We start from the raw sequence: 17,251 nt of genomic DNA on the forward strand, positions 1-17,251 counted from the left end.
GTGCCGTCCAGGTGGGAGCTTTCACCTCTGGGGTCCAGCTCCCTGGCCTGACACATGCAGAGATCCCAGTAAATGTGAGGACATGGGGTCGGTCCCTCAGCGCTGTGGCAGCTTGTGGGATCCAAGCCTGCCCTCTTCCCCGCTCATGTCACCATGGGATACAAAGGTGACCTGGGATATGTCCGGGTCATCCTGCCCTTGCTCTCTGGGTGCTCAGGACCAGTCCTGCCGTGAGCATCTCACCAGAGCACGTCCCCATGAGGTGCCAGGGCTTGAACTCCCCTGGAGAGGCCATGGCTGGTCACAGGCCCTGTTCTGCAGGGCACTGATCTATCCAGCCATCTTTTCCTTCTTGCAGTGGTGTCACTGGGGTCACGGCGAGAAATCAGGGTCCCCGTTCATCCCACCTGACCACTGCGGCAGGGTCCCCTCTAGGATACCTTGCTTGGAGTCTTCCCCAGGACCAGGTCCAGGAAGACAGAGCAGGCCAGAGAGCACAAGGGGAGCTGACACCATGCTACACCTGCCATTGCTGAAGGGCTGTGTTGTCTGCACATGGCAGAGGGCTAGGGGAGGGCCTGACTGCCTCCTTACTGGGGACCAGCAAGCAGGTTGGGCAGTCTGCAGCCCAGGACAGGAGCATCTCTAGAGAAGGCAGGAGCTGCCTTGTGATGGGTGGAGGTGACACGAGGAGAGCAGCATGAGGGGAGATGCTGATTAAACAGGAGAGGCAGGAGAGTCCGTCAGGAGCTTTCTTAACAGCAGGTCGCAGGGTGGGATACATGGAAGGGGCTGGGGCTGGGGCTGGATGTGGCATTTCATATAATGCTCATGAAACTCTAACTTCAAGCAATAATTAAAAAAGCACAAACCATGTGGAAGAGATTTCCATCCATGTTAAATAGGAAATTCTTCACTGGGGGACCTGATGGGCTCCATGTGAGCAGATGTGTCTCCAGGGAAATGGGATCATTGAACAGGAGGACTGGAAGGGGCCTCACAAGGTCATCTCGTCCAGCCCCCTGATCCAGGCGCTCTCATCCCTGAGTATCCCATCCCAGCCAAGTGTCCGTCCAACCTGCTTCTCTAAGTTTCCCGTCACAGAGATGCCACCGCTCCTCTAGGCAGCCTGCTCCAATGTCTGGCCTTTCATGGTCAGAAAGTCCCTGGTGAGGCCTCCCCAGCGCTGAATAGAGGGGAAGAGTCATTTCCCTCGATGGACACATGACACTCCTGTTAATGCAGCCCAGGACACTGTTGTCTTTTTTGCAACAAGCAGGAGGGAGAAATGGGAGACACAGACTTGTAGCTCAGTCTTGGGCACGGCCACCTGCCCATGGGGCACGGAGCGGAGACCCGTGTCCTCCCTGATGTAAACTGAGGGCTGTCCAGGTTGTTTGTGGGTCAAGCTGGCCTCCTCCTCTGTTAGTAGGGTCAGGGGCCAGCTCTGCTCTCACCCTAGCGTGATTGTCCCTCTCCCAAGAGGACCCATGACCCACCCGTCTCTGACCACCTGTTCTGCAAGGAGCATGCGGCAAGCGGGCCTCAGGTTTGCCTCCTGCTTCACATCCGACTGTTCAGCCTGGGCATCATGCAGAGCCTGCTGATTTTCCTGGCCCTGGGGAGGAGAAGAAGGTCAGATGAAACACCAGCTCTTTGACCCCCGCAGAGCTGCACCAAGTCAGTTGCTGTGGCAGCATGCGGGCTCAGCCCAGGCCCAGTCAGGATCCCTCTGCACACCCCCAGCCAGGCCAAGCAAGCTGGTGTTTGGCTGTGGGCCTGCAGCACTGCTCAGCTGGGCGACGTGAAGCCCCAGTGGGGTCCTGAACCTCAGACAAAGCCGGCTTGCTCAACAGTTTGCAGCATGGGCCCAGGACTGAAGCCCTGGATGTGGATTGGGGACAGCTGTGCTCAGCTCAACAGTTGTGACCTCTCTGTGCCTTCCTCTACATGTGGAGTAGGGCGATAGCAGCCCCAGCCTCTGCTGTGACAGCCCTTTGGGATGTGCTGGTGGGAAGCGCCAGGTGAGACCTATGTAACATCATGGCATAAATCAATGGATCCTGCAGCATCTGAACGGACAACGGAGGCTCCCGGTTTGGTGACCCTGGCGAGTAGAGACACTCAAAAAGGTCAAGGTGGATTTGATCTAAGTTATGTTTTTTTCTCTAAGCGGTGTAACTTAGATTGGTAGCAAGAAGAGCACACCACCGCCCTTCCCAGTGGGTGCAAATCTTAGACCAGTTTCCTCCGTTTTAAACAACGATGCCAAACTTTTCTTCTGTAATTCGTACAGACCAGTTTCTGATCACTTATTCTGGTTCAAGCGTAATGTCTGCCTGTTGTGTCTTATTGTGTTTTCCGTGCACTGCCCCTTTCAGGCCAAAGCCCTCCTGTCCTCCACTGCAGGGGCCCATTGCTGGTGGCAGTTTTGCAGCACTGGGGATGCCCTCTTTCTGCCACGAGGAGCCGGAGGCTTTCTTGGTTCCTTTCCCCCCGCAGGGCTGGACGGGTCAAGTGAGAGCAGAGCAAGTATAAACTCTGCACACATGTACCGAGGGCAAAGGTTAACATCCACATGGATGTGATTTCAGAGGGTTATAATAATAAATAAGTGTAGTTCAAAGCAGGAGTGTCCAGAAGGTTGATGCTGAACTCCCAGCATATTACAGTCCCACCAGTCAGAGCTTCCGAGCAGGGCGATTTTACCCGGAGTAGCACACTGTTCAGCTGAGGGACTGGGACGTCTCACGCGGTCGCAGTCCCTAGCGCAGAACTTGTCCTTCTTCCCTTCAGACACTTGTAACATCCCTATGGCTTGGCCTTCCTTTCACCTACATGGTAGAAAAGAGTGGACTCCAAGGAGACCCTGGGAAGGGCCCAGGAGTCACTGAAATAATGGCAACCTCAAGTAGGACAGTGCAGCCCCAGTGACATGTCCTATGGGGCAGCCACAGTATGACTGTATGTCTTTTCCTGAGACAAACCTTGAAGCTGGGACAAGATCCCAATATTTAAGTCATGTTATGTGCTGAGACAGTCCAGGTTTTTCAAGCCAGGAGTGTCTCAGTGAAAGCAGCACTTTTGCTTTAGCCAAGATCTCTCCATTCCCGACACAAAAGACCTCTGGGACAGTGCAATAAGGAGCTGGATTTTGCTCAGAAATGATGCTTAGGCTCCAGAGACGGCCTATGCTTGTGTCTTCCTCAGGATGTGACTTTAGACGCCTGCAGATCTCTTCTCCCATTCAGCCGGTCCCAACGCAGGTCCCTGATGAAGCATGACGGATGAACGGGTGGAGGGATGTGACACAAGGCAGCATCTTGCTACAAGAATGACACTTCATGTCAGGGACGGGTGCGCCTGCCCTTCTCTCCCCGGTCCAGCTCCATCTCTCCCCTCCACCCTGGACTCAAGAAACCGTTTCCCCTCTCTTCTCCTCTCCTCGCACCATCCCGTGCTTCCTCCTACTCACCACGATCTTCTCTGGCACGGACGCTTTCCACCCCTGCAGCTCCACAGCCTCGTATCCCCTCTGCTGCACGGCTGCCTGCAGGGTGAGGAGCTCCCGCAGCAGGCGCTGCCTGTCCCTCCTGCGCTGCATCTACCAGGAGCGGGACCGGGGTAAAGGGAGGCTTTGAGCCAGGGACCTCCCTGTCCCCCCCAAACCCGCTGTGGGACTCAGGCCTCTTGGGACCCCCAGGCTGCTGCCATGAGTCTCCTCCTGGGCAGGCGCAGGGAGGAGCAGGGCAGTGTCTGTGGCGGGAGGGGACCCAGGTGGGGCTTCACAAACACACCCTCCCCTAGAACTGCCCGCGGGCGAGCGTCTCCCCTTGGCAGCTCCGGGTCAGCGGGATGGGCTCCCCTGGGGAGGGAACAGAGGACTGAACGGGTTTCCTACCTTCCCGCGGTCCTGGAGGCGCTGGGTGACACTGAGCACAGCTTCCTCCGGTGTCCCCTGTTCTTCCCTCTCCTGGTCTTCCTCGTCCTGCATCTTCTCTGTGGCCGGACTGGGACTCACTGCAGCAGGAAGGAAAGTGGGGGGTGAGTCCTTTGCCCCCGAGGGGAAGACAGGTGCAGTGTGGGGGGCAGAGATGGGGCCGTGCTCCCCTCGCCAGCCAAGGGCCCCCTGTCTGCAGAAATCTCCCAGGCCCCTCTCCATCCCGCTCCTCCGCCCCTGCAACCTCACGGCCACCATGGCTGAGAGCACACTGGACTGCCCCACTGACCTGGGAGGTCCCTGTGCCCCCACAAGTAACCCTGCCTCCCCCATCACCCACCCCCACCAAGGCCACCCCACGCACGGGGACCGGCAGGTCGTGTGGCTCAGCCCCCTCGCCTTGGCCAGGATGCCCCTGCCCAGCCCTGCGCAGGGTCTGCCTTGCCCCCTGGAGTGAATGGCCCTAAGACTGGGTGGCCCCAGCGCGGCTCCTCACCGGTGCGGCTGGCGCCAGGGGCCGGGGGGCTCGCAGACCCCAGGGAGCCGTGTGGGTCTGCGGAGGAGGAGCTGCAGCTCAGGCTGGGGCTGGGACTGGGGCTGGGGCTGGTGCAGGACGGGCTCCGCTCCAGCCCCAGGGAGGCTGGGCCCTCCTCCACGTCTCTGCAGGGGGCTGCCTCCTGCCGGGGGCCTGCAGGGCCGGGCTCCAGGCTGCTCCATGCCGCGGGCGGGAGGCTGCATGGCTCTTGTGCCCGGCGCTCCTCTCCTCCGGGCTCCCGCCTGCCCAGGCGCACCCAGGGCCACCTCCACTTGCACCTGGAGGTGGTGGGCTGCTGCAAATGCTCTTCTTTGGTGCTGGCACATACTGTTTTTTTACGCCAGCACACAGGGCACAGCCACGTCCTCGCCTTGATGGGCCTCTCCTCTTCATGGCCGGGGGGGCCCAGATGTTCCTGCCCAGTCCCCCGCTGTGATCTGCTGGCACGAAGCGCACCTTGGTGGTCCTCCTGCTCAGCACCCGCCTCAGCCTGTCCATCCTGGCACTGAGCAGGAGCAGTCATCAGATGGGCTTCAAGGCACCCCTGTGCACCCGTCTGCCCCTGAACCTCCTGCTCTCCAGGAGACAGGCCGGTGTCCCCGGGGATGCCCCCATGCCGCCAGCCTCCTGAAGATTTGGGGATCATGGGCAGGGAAGCCCTGGGCTCAGGGGCAATGACTGGCAGGCAGCTGGTTTGGACACAGCTCCCTGCTCCGGCCCCTGACCTCTGGCTCCACGTGCCTGGCTCGGGGCTGAAGCCCCTGGGAGTCCAGGCAGCTCCTGGGATAAAACCCTGCACTGGGATTGGGGAGTGCCCGGCAGAGGAGGGCAGGGACCCCTTCCCTGGGACCTGTGGGTGCCTGTCAGCGCCGTAGCTTTGGGCTCCCTGCCCGCTCCGGCCGGGCAGCGCTGGCTGAGCTGGGAGGGCTGGGAGCTCCTGTACCTGGGGATGTTTCCAACCCCGTGCAGCGGGTGTGAGAGCATCAGGGCCGCGGTCACCACCTTGGAGCGGGGCGGACTTTCCTCCCCTTTCTGCAGTCCCCTGCACAGACATGGGACGCCCCCGCATGTCTTAGCGCAGGCTAGAACTCCCCGCTGAAGTGAATGGAGAGCCTGGCACATCCTGGGTAACCAAGGATCCCGCTCTGGAGGTGTCTGAGTCCTGCCCAGTGACAAGAGCAGGAGCTGCATGATTGTGCAGAGTGAATTATAATCTCCTGCTGGAGGCACCTGAAGTGCAAGCCTGCTCCCCATGCCATGTACTAGAGAACTGTGTGGCGGGACAGCAGGGTGCCTTCCTCAGCCTGGCTGCAGAAGCCAGGACACTGCTGGCCCCTTCCTGTTAGACACAAGGCGTCAGACAGACTTTTTACCTTCTGGACATAGGAAAAAATCAAGTTCAAGGAGTCTTGATTTAGGCACCCAGAATTAATGGATGCTTTGATTCATCTCAGAGCCCCTAAACATCCTGCATAAATAATGAAGATAATATTGTGCAGAATCATTTTGTAATAATAATAAGAAAATCTCTTGTTTGGGAAGCTCCTAGATCAGCACTTCTGTACTCCTGAGCCTCAAGGCGCTTCTCGTTGGGCTCCACTCAGCCCTTGCTGGACTCACAGACACCCTCACAAATGCCAGCTCTTGCTTTTCACTCGTTTTTGGAATACAGACAAAATACTGGAGCAATTCTCCTGTTGCAGAGAAGTCAGAAAGAGCGCGACGGGTCCCAGTGTTTTTGGCAGTCTGGGTTCCCATCTGAAATGCCGGGGTTTCAATTGTGGATCGTGTTTGCACACCCAGCAGTTCTGACACTGCAGGTTACACTGCAGCATCCTTGCAAGGATGTCAAGGCACCTCGGTGTGCCCTGTCCCCCGGCTGAGAACCACTGCATAGAGGGATACTGTGAGCGCTCTGGGAGGGTGGAGGAAACCAGTTCTTCTCTGCGTGGAGCAGGGTGTGCACGCATGTTCTCCCAGCCCCTTCGCCTCCATGTCGATGCTCTCAGGGTCCGTCTGGGCCGCTGGCGCCGGGAGGAGGACACTGGCCCCTGCACACCCTGCTGCTCCACCCACATGCTGGGCAGCTGCTTGCATTGCTGAGGTGCCCTGTGGCTGGGAGCCTGCAGCAGGGGCAGGAGCTTGCTCCCCCGCGCCCGCTCGCCCAGCTCAGAGCTAGCCTTTCTCGTCGTGGCATGGCAAAGCAAGCGGCATTGCAGGCCCCGTGTGTGGGAAGCGGGGCTCGGAGCAGGGAGCCCTTCGCCGGCTCTCGCAGTGCCCGGGACCTGCTGCCAGGGACGTTGAATCCACCCAGCCTCGGGCTTCCGGACGGTCTCCAAGGAGGCGGCAGCAGGAGAGGTCCCGGCCAGGGCCCGGGCAGCCCCTGGACTTGAGGGAAAACGTCTGTGTGACACCTCCCGGGCAACACGGAGCTGCCAGCAGTGTCCTGGCTTCTGGAGCTAGGCTGAGGAAGCACCTGCTCCCGGTCCTGCAGCTCTGCAGCACATCCCATGGGGAGAGGCTTGCAGTTGGGGCACCTCCAGCAGGTGAGTATCGGGATCGGGGTTTTGCATTTCCCACCGAAAAGGGAGTAAAACACAGATTTTCCCCCCTGTACCTGAGGAAAACACGGATTTCTCATTTTAATGGAGAAACCCATGGATCGTGCATGTTTGCAAAGAGCTCTCTGCAGGCTGACAGACTTCAGGCCCGCAAGAGGGTTGTGGTGGGGGACCAGGAGGAGGGCGGTCAGGCAGGGGCACTAGGTGCATGTACATGCACATGGCCCGGGCAGCGTGGAGAGCAGCTCTGCAGGTAAATTGGGGGCAGGGATTGAAGCCCCTCTGGGGAGGGAGGCAGGGCTGGGGTGGGGGCTGCTGCCCAGCCGAGCAGTGCGTGGGGTCGGGGCCACAATGTGCGGCCTCAGGGGGCAGGGGTGCTGCCAGCTGCCTGCTGCAGGTTCAGGCTCCTTTCCTGCTGCCCTCTCCCGGGGCCTCTGCAGCCACCAAGCACGGGGAAGCTCCTTGCCATCACGTGCTCCACGCTGCCCTGGCGATGCACTCCCTGCCCGCGCAGCTGCAGCCAGGGGCACAACCCAACGCCCAGGTCCACGGTGCGCCCACCCCCGTTTCACACAGATCTGAGAGGTGTGGGTCCCTCTTGCCCCCCGGGAATACGCCCAGCAGCGGGGAGCTGGCTTCACCCCCAGCCGAGCCCCCAGCAGGTAGGCAGCAGTTGTTGGGGGAGCCGGGCTCTGCTTTGCTGCAGCCACTGCCTCCTGCAGCCTCCACGCTGCCTGCAGTGGCTTGCTTGAGTGAGGATTAACCCACGCAGCTGTCTCAATGACCAGATTGAACCTTTGTTGCTGAACCAGGCATATCATTTTATCAAACTATCAAATAATGCGCGGAAGCTACTGGTGCCTTTTGTGATGATGACACACTCCTGTGAAGTTGGAGCTACTGTGAAGTTGGAGCCAGCGCTTGGTCTCTCATCAAGTCACTGAATAGTGCTACCCTGGCATTTGCACCAGACGTGAGGATGACACCAGGAGCACGCGTGGACTCCTGCGGACTCTGCCCGGGCCTTGGACATTGGATTCAGGAACGTGCATCTTGGGCAGTGGTCTGTGCGGAGGGAACCAATGATACAAAGGAGACGGCTGGGACCTGCTGAGAGCGGGTGTGCAACTGCCAGCTCTTCACTGGTGTGAGATGTGGAGGGGGGTGCAAATCTTAATCCTATGGGCGCTGTGGCTTAGTTGGTTAAAGCACCTGTCTTGTAAACAGGGGAGCCTGGGTTCAAATCCCAGCAGTACCTACCTCTTTATAGCTCACTGCAAAGCCCCAATTTCCTACCTTCGGAGCAGGATTGGTCCTGGTGTCAATATGTAGCTTCCTGGTTCCTTCTTCCCGCTTCGTGGGACTTTGGTAGACCCCTCTTCTTGCTACAGCATCTAAACCTGTCTCTAATGAACAAGAAATGGGTTCTCCTGCAGGATACGTGCAGTGTTTAGAGTGGGGCAAAATCAGAAAAAATGAGATCTCTTCCTTGTTTCTATGTGCAACTGCAGGCCTGTGCAATATAAACCCCTATTCATCATAGGAAATGCATGTTTCTGAATGCTGTTCTTCTTGTCAAGTGACCATCTCATGTTTTAAAGGTCCTCTTTGGTTGTCTGGGCCAGGCCCAAGTGAAAGGAAACTAGATCCCAGGAGCCGCGCCGAGCGCCACAATCCAGATTCCAGGGGCATCCTTTCTGAAATAGGGTTTTTGATTTGGACTTTCCAAATGCATTTAATGGGTCACAGATCAAGGATGGGTAGGAAACCACCGAGGAGAAAAATCATCTAGAAATGGGCCGAGAGAGAGAGAGAAACTGAACGAGAGGCTGAGTCTTGCTGGTGCCTGGGCAACTCCTTTGGACCCTCTGGGTACTTCTACATGAGATGCTTTAATGAGCATTGCATTCATCTGATGTGCATTAAAGCACGGCCGTAAAACCATGCACTAGGCTAATGCACGTTTGATTAGTGAAATGTGTATTTTTCTAATACCTGAAGATACAGAGAGTTTTTACACATGCTCTAGGGTGCGGGGGAAGGTGCTTTAATTAAAGTGGATCCAAAAGCCACCCAAATTCAAGCACCTGGAGTGTCTCATATATCAGCATCCCCACACTTCAATACGTCAAACAAGCTTTAGTTGTAGTGCCCCTGCCACCATTTTGAAGCACGGGGACACTGCTACGAGACGCGGCGGCTGGCTGTAATCACAGCGCGTGTGAGCAGCCTCCTGGCTCATGTACAGTCACCAGCAGGTACTAGATTTAATGCTCGCGAGAGCACCCTGGCTGAGACTCCCTCCAAACAGGGGGCAAGGACAGCTTCTCTGCCACCCCTGCCTGGCTGTAGCTCCCTGGGGCCAGCTTCTGCCTGCCTCCAGCTCGTGGGGGTTTCCTTGGTGGGCCTGTCTGGGCAGCAGCAGTGCTGCACAGGCCCGGCTGGAGCAAGGAGGCTCTGCTGCTTGCTCCCTGGCCCCTGGGCATTGTGCCCCTGTGGTGCGGGTACGTTCTGGCTCCAGCACGGGAGCCAGCCCCTGGCCTTGCAGTGGGGACCTCGTGGGGCATCTGCCTGAAGTCCCTGGCAGAGGAACCCCGTGGACATGGCAGCTTCCCTGCCCCTGAGACGCTCGGTCCTTGGCCCCAACTGGGCAGCAGAAGAGACCACAGACGTTCTGGTGATTTGGGGCAATGCCGAGGTGCAGCGGCAGTTCTGCCAGGGCAGGTGGGCCAATGCTCTTCTCTGAGCAGTGAAGGCTGCGTGGCTGCTGCCAATGGTGGTCACTTAGCACAAGAGATGGTCCAGAGTAGCTTGCAGCACCATGCCCTGCATGCAGGATCCACCTAGCATCCTCACTCGCAGGGACCCAGGCCACGGGCAGCATATCTATTCAAGCACTGGAGGTCTGCCAAAGGCCCCGCACCAGACCAGACCTGCAGAGAAGACTCAGACAAGAGCCCTCAGGCCGGCAGCACCCGTGTCCCGTGTCCTCCCTGCCCCTGGCTTCCTCATCCAGTGCTGATGCCCGGGTTGACATCTTCCCCACAGCCAGAGCACAGAGGACAGGCCAGGGAGGACACCGCCCATGGCCAGCTCCAGCTCCAGCTCCTTCCTGGAGGGGGTCAGTGGCCGTGTGGCAGGCGGTGGGCCTCTGCCACCCAGCACCCCGCAAGCAGCCAGACCACCTCCCCACCACCAAGCGCCAAGGCCACCTGCCAGGACCACCTGCCATGCCCAGCTGGTAAGCCCATCGCGTGGAGGATGGCTGCGAGGGGTGGGGGGCACTGTGGCCACCAGTGCCCATGCCACCTCACAGGCCCACACCTGGCTGCAGGCCTGGCTCTAGGGGCCCCACACAGGCCCCCTTCCCATCCTCTCCTCGCCCTCCCCTCTTCTTCTCTCCCTGCCTGGCCTCGCTGTCCCCTGCTGTCACGTGCAGAGAAACTCACTGATGGCACCGGTGATCTCCACCTCCACTGCGGGGTCAGGGCCTCGTATCACAGGCAGAAGCAGCCCTCCAGGCAGTGACGCACATGGCGGGGAAGTGTGGGATTGCCCGGGGCACCACTGAAGTGCAGAGCCCTGCAACAGGTTCTCATGTGCACCCGGGGCACCATTGCAGGAGGGCATAAGGGTTGGGCACCCCTCCGTGTGCTCAAACAGCTCCATGTGGCATGACCTGGGAAGTCTCAGTAGGGGAACGCTTGGGGCACAGCAGGGGTAATGCCCCATCCAGCTTTCTGATGAGACATACCGGGGAGAGAACAGGGGCATCACCGCCTTGGTGTCCCAGATGAGTGGGAGCCCTAGTCCCTGTGACCCCGGGCGGCATGAGACTTCCTCCATGGGAGCAAAGTGCTTGGCGTGCAGAGGAGAAGGGAAGGAGTTGGTCGAGGGCAAGCCTGGCAGGTGGTACCAAGGGCCAGCCCTGGCCTGGCCGGGGGAGGAGATCAGGAAGGCAGGCTGCCTGCAACAAGAGCCAAGCGGGCCACCTGCCCCGTGGAGGGAGTGGGGATGGAGGGCTTGTGCAGTGGCCACCCATGACAGGGGCTGCCTGGCTAACTTCCCATGGTCCCTGGGCACCTATACACGCACGACCCCGATCTAAGGCTGGGTGGTGCACAGTCCCTGGGTCTAGTGCCCATTACCTCCGAGAGGTTGCAGTCTCTCAAAAAGAGGCTCTGTCTTCTCCTCCTCCCTGCCTTCTCAGGCAATGAGGGATGCCCTTCCTCTAACTGGCCAAGCTTTGAACCTGGCCTCTCCTTTCCCTGGAGCAGTCCCACAAGGAGAGGCCTGACCCTCCTCAGCCCGGGACCCTCGGGAAGCAGCTCTTCCCTCTGGCCCCTTTCCCCTTTGCCCACAAATCGTCTTGACCTTCACGTCACAGTCCTTTCCACTGCAACCCCTTACAGTCCCCTGTTACAGGGCATGTCTACATGTGGCGCTAGGTTGCCGTAGCAACACACTACAGTGATGTAGCGTCTGCAGGTGTCTGCACATAACCAACAACATGTCACCACAGCGACGTGCTCCCCTGGTATAGCACTCTGCTAAAAATAACAGTGTGCCACACGTAATGGCATACTACGGGCTGTTACTGCGCCATGATGTAACACTTGCAGAAGGAAGTACTACATCATGGTGCAAGAACAACACTGCCGTAGTGACACATGTACAAGTGTCCACAGTGTGCTCGCTCTGCAGGTCCAGCAGCTGTGCGTGGGGGAGAGGCACCAGCTGCCACCGGGGATGCAGCATGAGGAATGGTGCCCCGATGACCAGACCCTCTGAATGCACCGTCTCCACCAGCACCAGGCGTAGGACAGCACCCTCCTGCTGGGCAGCTGGGCACCGTCATGGAGGAGTGGCTGGCCAACCTGCCGGCTTGGCACCCGGTGGCAGGAGCAGGAGAGCAGGAGAGGGAGGCATGTGAGCAGCAGAGGTGGGCGAGCAGGAGCAGGTGGCCAGCGAGCAGGAGAGGAACCTGGCTTCTGGGGTTGAAGAGAAGCGCGTTGCCGTCCAGCACAGCATGGTGCCACCCAGGAGCTGCTTCTAGAGCAGACAGCCTCTGAATCACAGCGTCCTAGACCCTAAACACTGGAGGCTGCAAGTGGAAGAGGAACCACGCAAAATACCCTGGTCTGACCCGGTTTGCTCTGCCTTTCAGCATCCGCTGTCTAGCACCGTGTGACACGGGAGGCTGGATGCAGGATCTGTGGTGTCACCCAGTAAATGGCAGTCCTTCTGCAGTGCCAGAAGAAAAGCATTCATTGTCCACCGTTGTTTTGAGAACACATGGGCGCAGGCAGGGAAGCCCATCCTTGGGAAAAAAGGGCACCAAGAAACCCCAGTGGCCCAATGGATAAGGCACTGGCCTTCTAAGCCAGGGATTGTGGGTTCAAGTCCCTCCTGGGGTGGTCTTGTTAACCTTTAACCAAGGTGCAGATGAGAAGGCAGTAAACATATGTTCACAGGCTTCTTCTAAGTAACCAGTTCCAGTGCTTCACCACCCTCATAAGGAGGGAGGTTTTACTAACATCCAACTTAACCCTCCCTTGCTCAACTTTGAGCCTATTGTGCCTTCTTCTTTCATATGTGGCCACTGAGAGCAGTCCAGCTTCGTGCTCCTTGAAACCACCCTGCAGGTATAGACTCATAGATGTCAGGGTCAAAAGGGACCTCAAGAGATGATCGAGTCCGACCCCCTGCATAGGCAGGAAAGAGTGCTGGGTCTAGATGACCCCAGCTAGATGCTTATCCAACCTCCTCTTGAAGACCCCCAGGGGAGGGGAGAGCACCACCTCCCTTGGGAGCCCGTTCCAGACCTTGGCCACTCCAACTGTGAAGAAGTTCTTCCTAATGTCCAGTCTAAATCTGCTCTCTGCTAGCTTGTGGCCATTGTTTCTTGTAACCCCCGGGGGCGCCTTGGTGAGTAAAGCCTCACCAATTCCCTTCTGTGCCCCCGTGATGAATTTATAGGCAGCCACAAGGTCGCCTCTCAACCTTCTCTTGCGGAGGCTGAAAAGGTCCAGGTGCCCTGGTCTCTTCTCGTAGGGCTTGGTCTGCAAGGTAGGTAAAGGCTGCTATCAAATCCCTTCTCAGTCTTCTCTTTTCCAAACTCAATACACCCAGTTCCCTTAGCCTCTCCTTACAAATCCTGCCCCCCAGTCCCACAGCCGTTTACTCTCTCCAACTTGGCCACATCCTTTTTGTACAAGCCTCAGGTGGGTGCGTTTGGCAGGCAAATGTCAGGAGGCATTACAGACCCTGCTTGTCCTGGCTACAATCCTCTGCTGCACCCTTAGCTTGTTTGGAGCGTCTGAGTTTGGGAGCTGCATCAGACACAGCCGAGCTGAGTGGTCCTGCCCTGCACCAGGATATGCACCATTCAAGGTGCCAGGCAGCCAGGGTTCAAGCAAGCAAGCAAACATGAATCATGAAAAGATTGTGACAAAATTAATTTGTTTTTCAAAATAATCTTAATCTCCCCCTTGCTGCTTGCTGCCCTCCAGTTCTCTCTCCATCCTCCTCATGACCAGCATTGACCGCCTCCACCACCTCCATGGACATCCCTCTGCACCTGTAGGGATTTCAGCCCAGTGTCGTCATGCTGAGGGCCTGCCAGGGCCTCTTTCTGGCTCACACGGGCTGTCAGGCCAGGACTGTTTCCATTACACAGTGTGGAAATGCTGCTCTTAGCAGGGAGCCCCCAGAGCGCCCACATAGCTGGGCTGCAGAAGGACACTCTTTGCTTGCCAGCCTGCTGTTCCCACGCGTCCTGCACTTGCGGCTGCCTAGCGGGTGCTGGGTGCTGTGCTCCGTCCTGACCTCAGTGCTGCTCGTGTCAGCCGCACGCGCACTGGGTGTGCCCTACAGACCCCGAACACAGCAGCAGCGTAGGCAGGGATTTGATGACTGAGCACCTGGGAGTCCCCATGCTGCCCCTGGCCTGGCCTGAGCCAAGTGCTTTGGAGCCTGAGCTCCAGCTGCCTCCATGGTTTTTGTTTCCAAGCTGACCTAACTCCTACACGTGTATTGAGCTATCCAGGTGCCCATCGCTGTTCTACTGCCGCACCAAGGGGCTTGTCCTGCTGGGAGTGCTGCCAGTCCTGGTCCCTGGGATCATCGTTCTGCATGTGGTCACCAGGAGGAAGCATCAATGTGACTGAGAGGAGAAGAGATGGGGATGGGTGGAGGGACTGCCATCCCATCCTGACCTTTCCCCAAACCCCTCACGGCGTTGGAGTGTCACTGAGGCAAAACTGAAAACTTTTCTACCCTGGGCAGAGATGCCAGAGAGAGTCTGCATGTGTGTGTGTGTGCGTGTGTGTGTGAGAGAGCACATGCATGCATGCACGTGTGTGCATTTCTTGCCTTCTCTAGAGATTCAAAGGCCCTTGCTCCTGCTGCCACCACCACTCAGTGTCCTTTTGCCGTGGCTGCTGCTGTGGCAGTGTGGGCTCCCCAGGAGCTGCCACTGTGGTGCCTCCTCTAAACCTGCACCTGGAGCTGGCTCGCACTTTCCTCCCACTGGTCACGCCACTGGACTGACAGACTCGCACACTCAGCCCACAGACCGAGGAGCTGGTCTGCCCCACGGCTTTGGCTGCAGCCTCCAGGTGCAGAGGGAGCAGCAGCTGTTCCCGATGCCCCTGGAATGGGCCCTCATTGCTTGCAGGTCTGTGCTCCAGTCCTGGCCCCCAGGAGCCTGCCTGCGCCTGCTCTGTGGTGGGTACAGGCTGCCGCCTCAAGCGCCCCCTTGTCCCATGCTCTGTTCTGGCCTGGCACCTTCATCAGTTCCTGCAGTGACGCAGCTGTGCAGGCTTGATTGCAGTTTTCCTAATTAAAGAGCATCCAAACCTAATGTCTGCTCCTCCTCGGACGTCTCCTCCACAAGAACACAAGAACTGCTGCTTCTCGGGGCTGGATGAGAGCTGGGTGAGGGGCTGTTCTTGCCTGGTGTAGGACGGGGGGCACAACAGGGCCAAGCATGACAGTGTGTTCTGGTCCTGTCACATGTGAGCTTTTGATCCTGCCATTCCCTCACTAGTGTGGCCCCCGGAGCCCTGCTCCAGGTAGGGAAACCAAGAAATCCCAAGTATTAGCAAAGAAATGATTATCCTTTAAGGGAGGGAATATGGGCCTGGGCATGAGAGTAGGCACCACTCATGAATGTCTCATGCCCCGGAAGCAGAACCTCTTCTGCAGTGACGTTCAGTGAAATCAAGTGCAAGCCCTGCGCTTGGGATGGAGGAACCACATGCACAAATACAGACTGGGGAGTGACTGGCTGGGTGGCAGTGCTGCAGAGGGCCTAAGGGTTACAGTGGGCCCTGAGCGGAGCGTCAGCCAGCCCTGTGCTCTTGTTGCAAAAAGAGCCAGCAGCCTCCTGGGTTGCATTAACAGGAATGTCACCTGCAAATCATGGGGAGTGATTCTCCTGCTCTGTTCAGCATTGCTGAGGCCTCCCCTGGGGAACTATGTCCTGGTTTGGGCCACACGATTCAAGAAGGCTGTATCGGGAGTTGATTATGAAAGGCCCCCTCACCAAGTGCTGAGATGCAGGGGCTTGTGGGGTGGGGCATGCTGGAGGCTAGGTCTACAGCACCCCCTGTCATGAAAGAGCCAAGGCCGGGTGCCTGGCATGGGTTACGGTTGATGCCCTCCCAGGGGCGAGGTCTCCAGCCTGGGGTCCAGGTGTGAGTGGGTGTGAGGGGCAGAGAAAGGGAAAGGGTTAGAGGTGTCTTTGTCCTTGTCATTGGCAGTGCAGAAAGACTTTTCTTTCTGCTGGGATATTTTGGCAGGTAGAAATCCCCCCGCTGGGGTCAATGATGTTGTTTTGGGGCGTCCAAGACACTTCATGACATGGGGCTAAGCCAAAACCCTGGGCCCAGCCAGTCGCCATGAAGAGACGGGGTCACGGCATCCCCAGAACAAGGGGCGCCTGCAGCCAGTCCACAGCAGGGCCGCGGTGCCAGCTGGGCTCAGGGAGGCAGTGCGGGCACCGTCCCCTGGAGCCACAGGCAGCAGCCCCGGCCTCTCCTCTGCAGCCCGTAAAAGCCAGAGCCAGGCCTCGGTCTCCTCGTCCAGGCCAAGGCGAGTTCGTGCTCCTCATGGCTCCTTCATGTCCCTCCTGCTCGGGTTTTGCCTCCTGGCCCTGACTCCAGGCAGACCCGGGGCGTTCCCTGCTCCTCAGGCTGGTTTGCCCTTTCCCTCTGGGTTTGCTTTTCTGCTCCCGGTTCGCCCTTGGCTGCCGTTGTGTCTGGGTCACAGTCTGAGCCCAGGTTGTCCTGACTTGGCTACGGCTTCCAACCCAGTCCCACCCCGGCCCCTCCGAAACCTAGCACCTTGGGGAGCTGATCTGGACTACCCCTGTGCTTTGGGCAACTAACTCCTGGGCTACACCCCCCGTGCCGCAGTGCCGAGCGTTTCCTCTGCTCACGCTTCTCACACACGTGTGCCGGGAACTGTTGGAGCAGCAGGAGCGATGGGCAGGGGTAGACAGTGGGAAGCGTTGAGCTGTGTTTGTGCTGGGGATGGGTCAGCCGCCTGGAGTCGTATTTTGGACACAGGTAGGTAGGTTTGGCTCAGGTAATTCATGTGGGAGGGTCCCTGGGCCCCCACCTTGGCTGGGTTTGGGAGCGCTCCTCACAGCGGGGTGAGGCTTGGGTATTGGAGGGATCCTCTTGCTCCAGGGCACTTTGGGGATCTCCGGACCTCCTGGTGGGGCTCTGCCCCGGGGTTTGAGGCCTTTGCAAGCAGGTCCCTTCAGTCAGGTAGTTGGCAGTGTGCTGCATGGGGCTGCTGGATTAGCCTGAGCTAGGGTGAGGGAATGGGATAGTTCAGAGCTGCCTTGGTGGGATGCCTGGAGGGCTATTTAGGACGTCTGTAGGTAGCCTCCTCCATCCTAATCATACGAGGCTGCAGCTTGGGCACCCACACGGGGTTGGGTCTGGGTTGAAAGAGGTGGGGTCAGGCTTGGCTGTGGAGGGCTCCTCTTCCTCCGGGTGCGTGTTGCCAGGAAGGGATCTCCCAGCTGAGCTCAGTGGTGGGCTTTTGGGCTTTCCCCAGGTTTGGGGATGCAGATATTGTGGTCACGGCCCGGGGGCTCCTGGAGACAGCTGAGCTCAGGCTGGGCAGAGAACAGGAAGGTTTGAAGCTCTTTTCCCTTGGCAATGGGAGTTGTCCGAGGGCTGTTCCCAGGACACGAGCAGT

At 58.5% G+C, this 17,251-nt stretch overlaps 2 non-coding genes across 2 annotated transcripts; both read left to right on the plus strand.

Moving 5' to 3' along the window:
- The first annotated feature begins 8,220 nt into the window (after positions 1 to 8,220).
- On the plus strand, positions 8,221 to 8,294 carry TRNAT-UGU (transfer RNA threonine (anticodon UGU)). Its single transcript has one exon. It is a non-coding gene; the product is annotated as a tRNA-Thr (tRNA).
- Positions 8,295 to 12,380: 4,086 nt separating this feature from the next.
- On the plus strand, positions 12,381 to 12,453 carry TRNAR-UCU (transfer RNA arginine (anticodon UCU)). Its single transcript has one exon. It is a non-coding gene; the product is annotated as a tRNA-Arg (tRNA).
- Positions 12,454 to 17,251: the final 4,798 nt, after the last annotated feature.

The sequence above is a fragment of the Alligator mississippiensis genome, chromosome 11, assembly GCF_030867095.1.
Source record: "Alligator mississippiensis isolate rAllMis1 chromosome 11, rAllMis1, whole genome shotgun sequence".
Taxonomy (NCBI): Eukaryota; Metazoa; Chordata; order Crocodylia; family Alligatoridae; genus Alligator; species Alligator mississippiensis.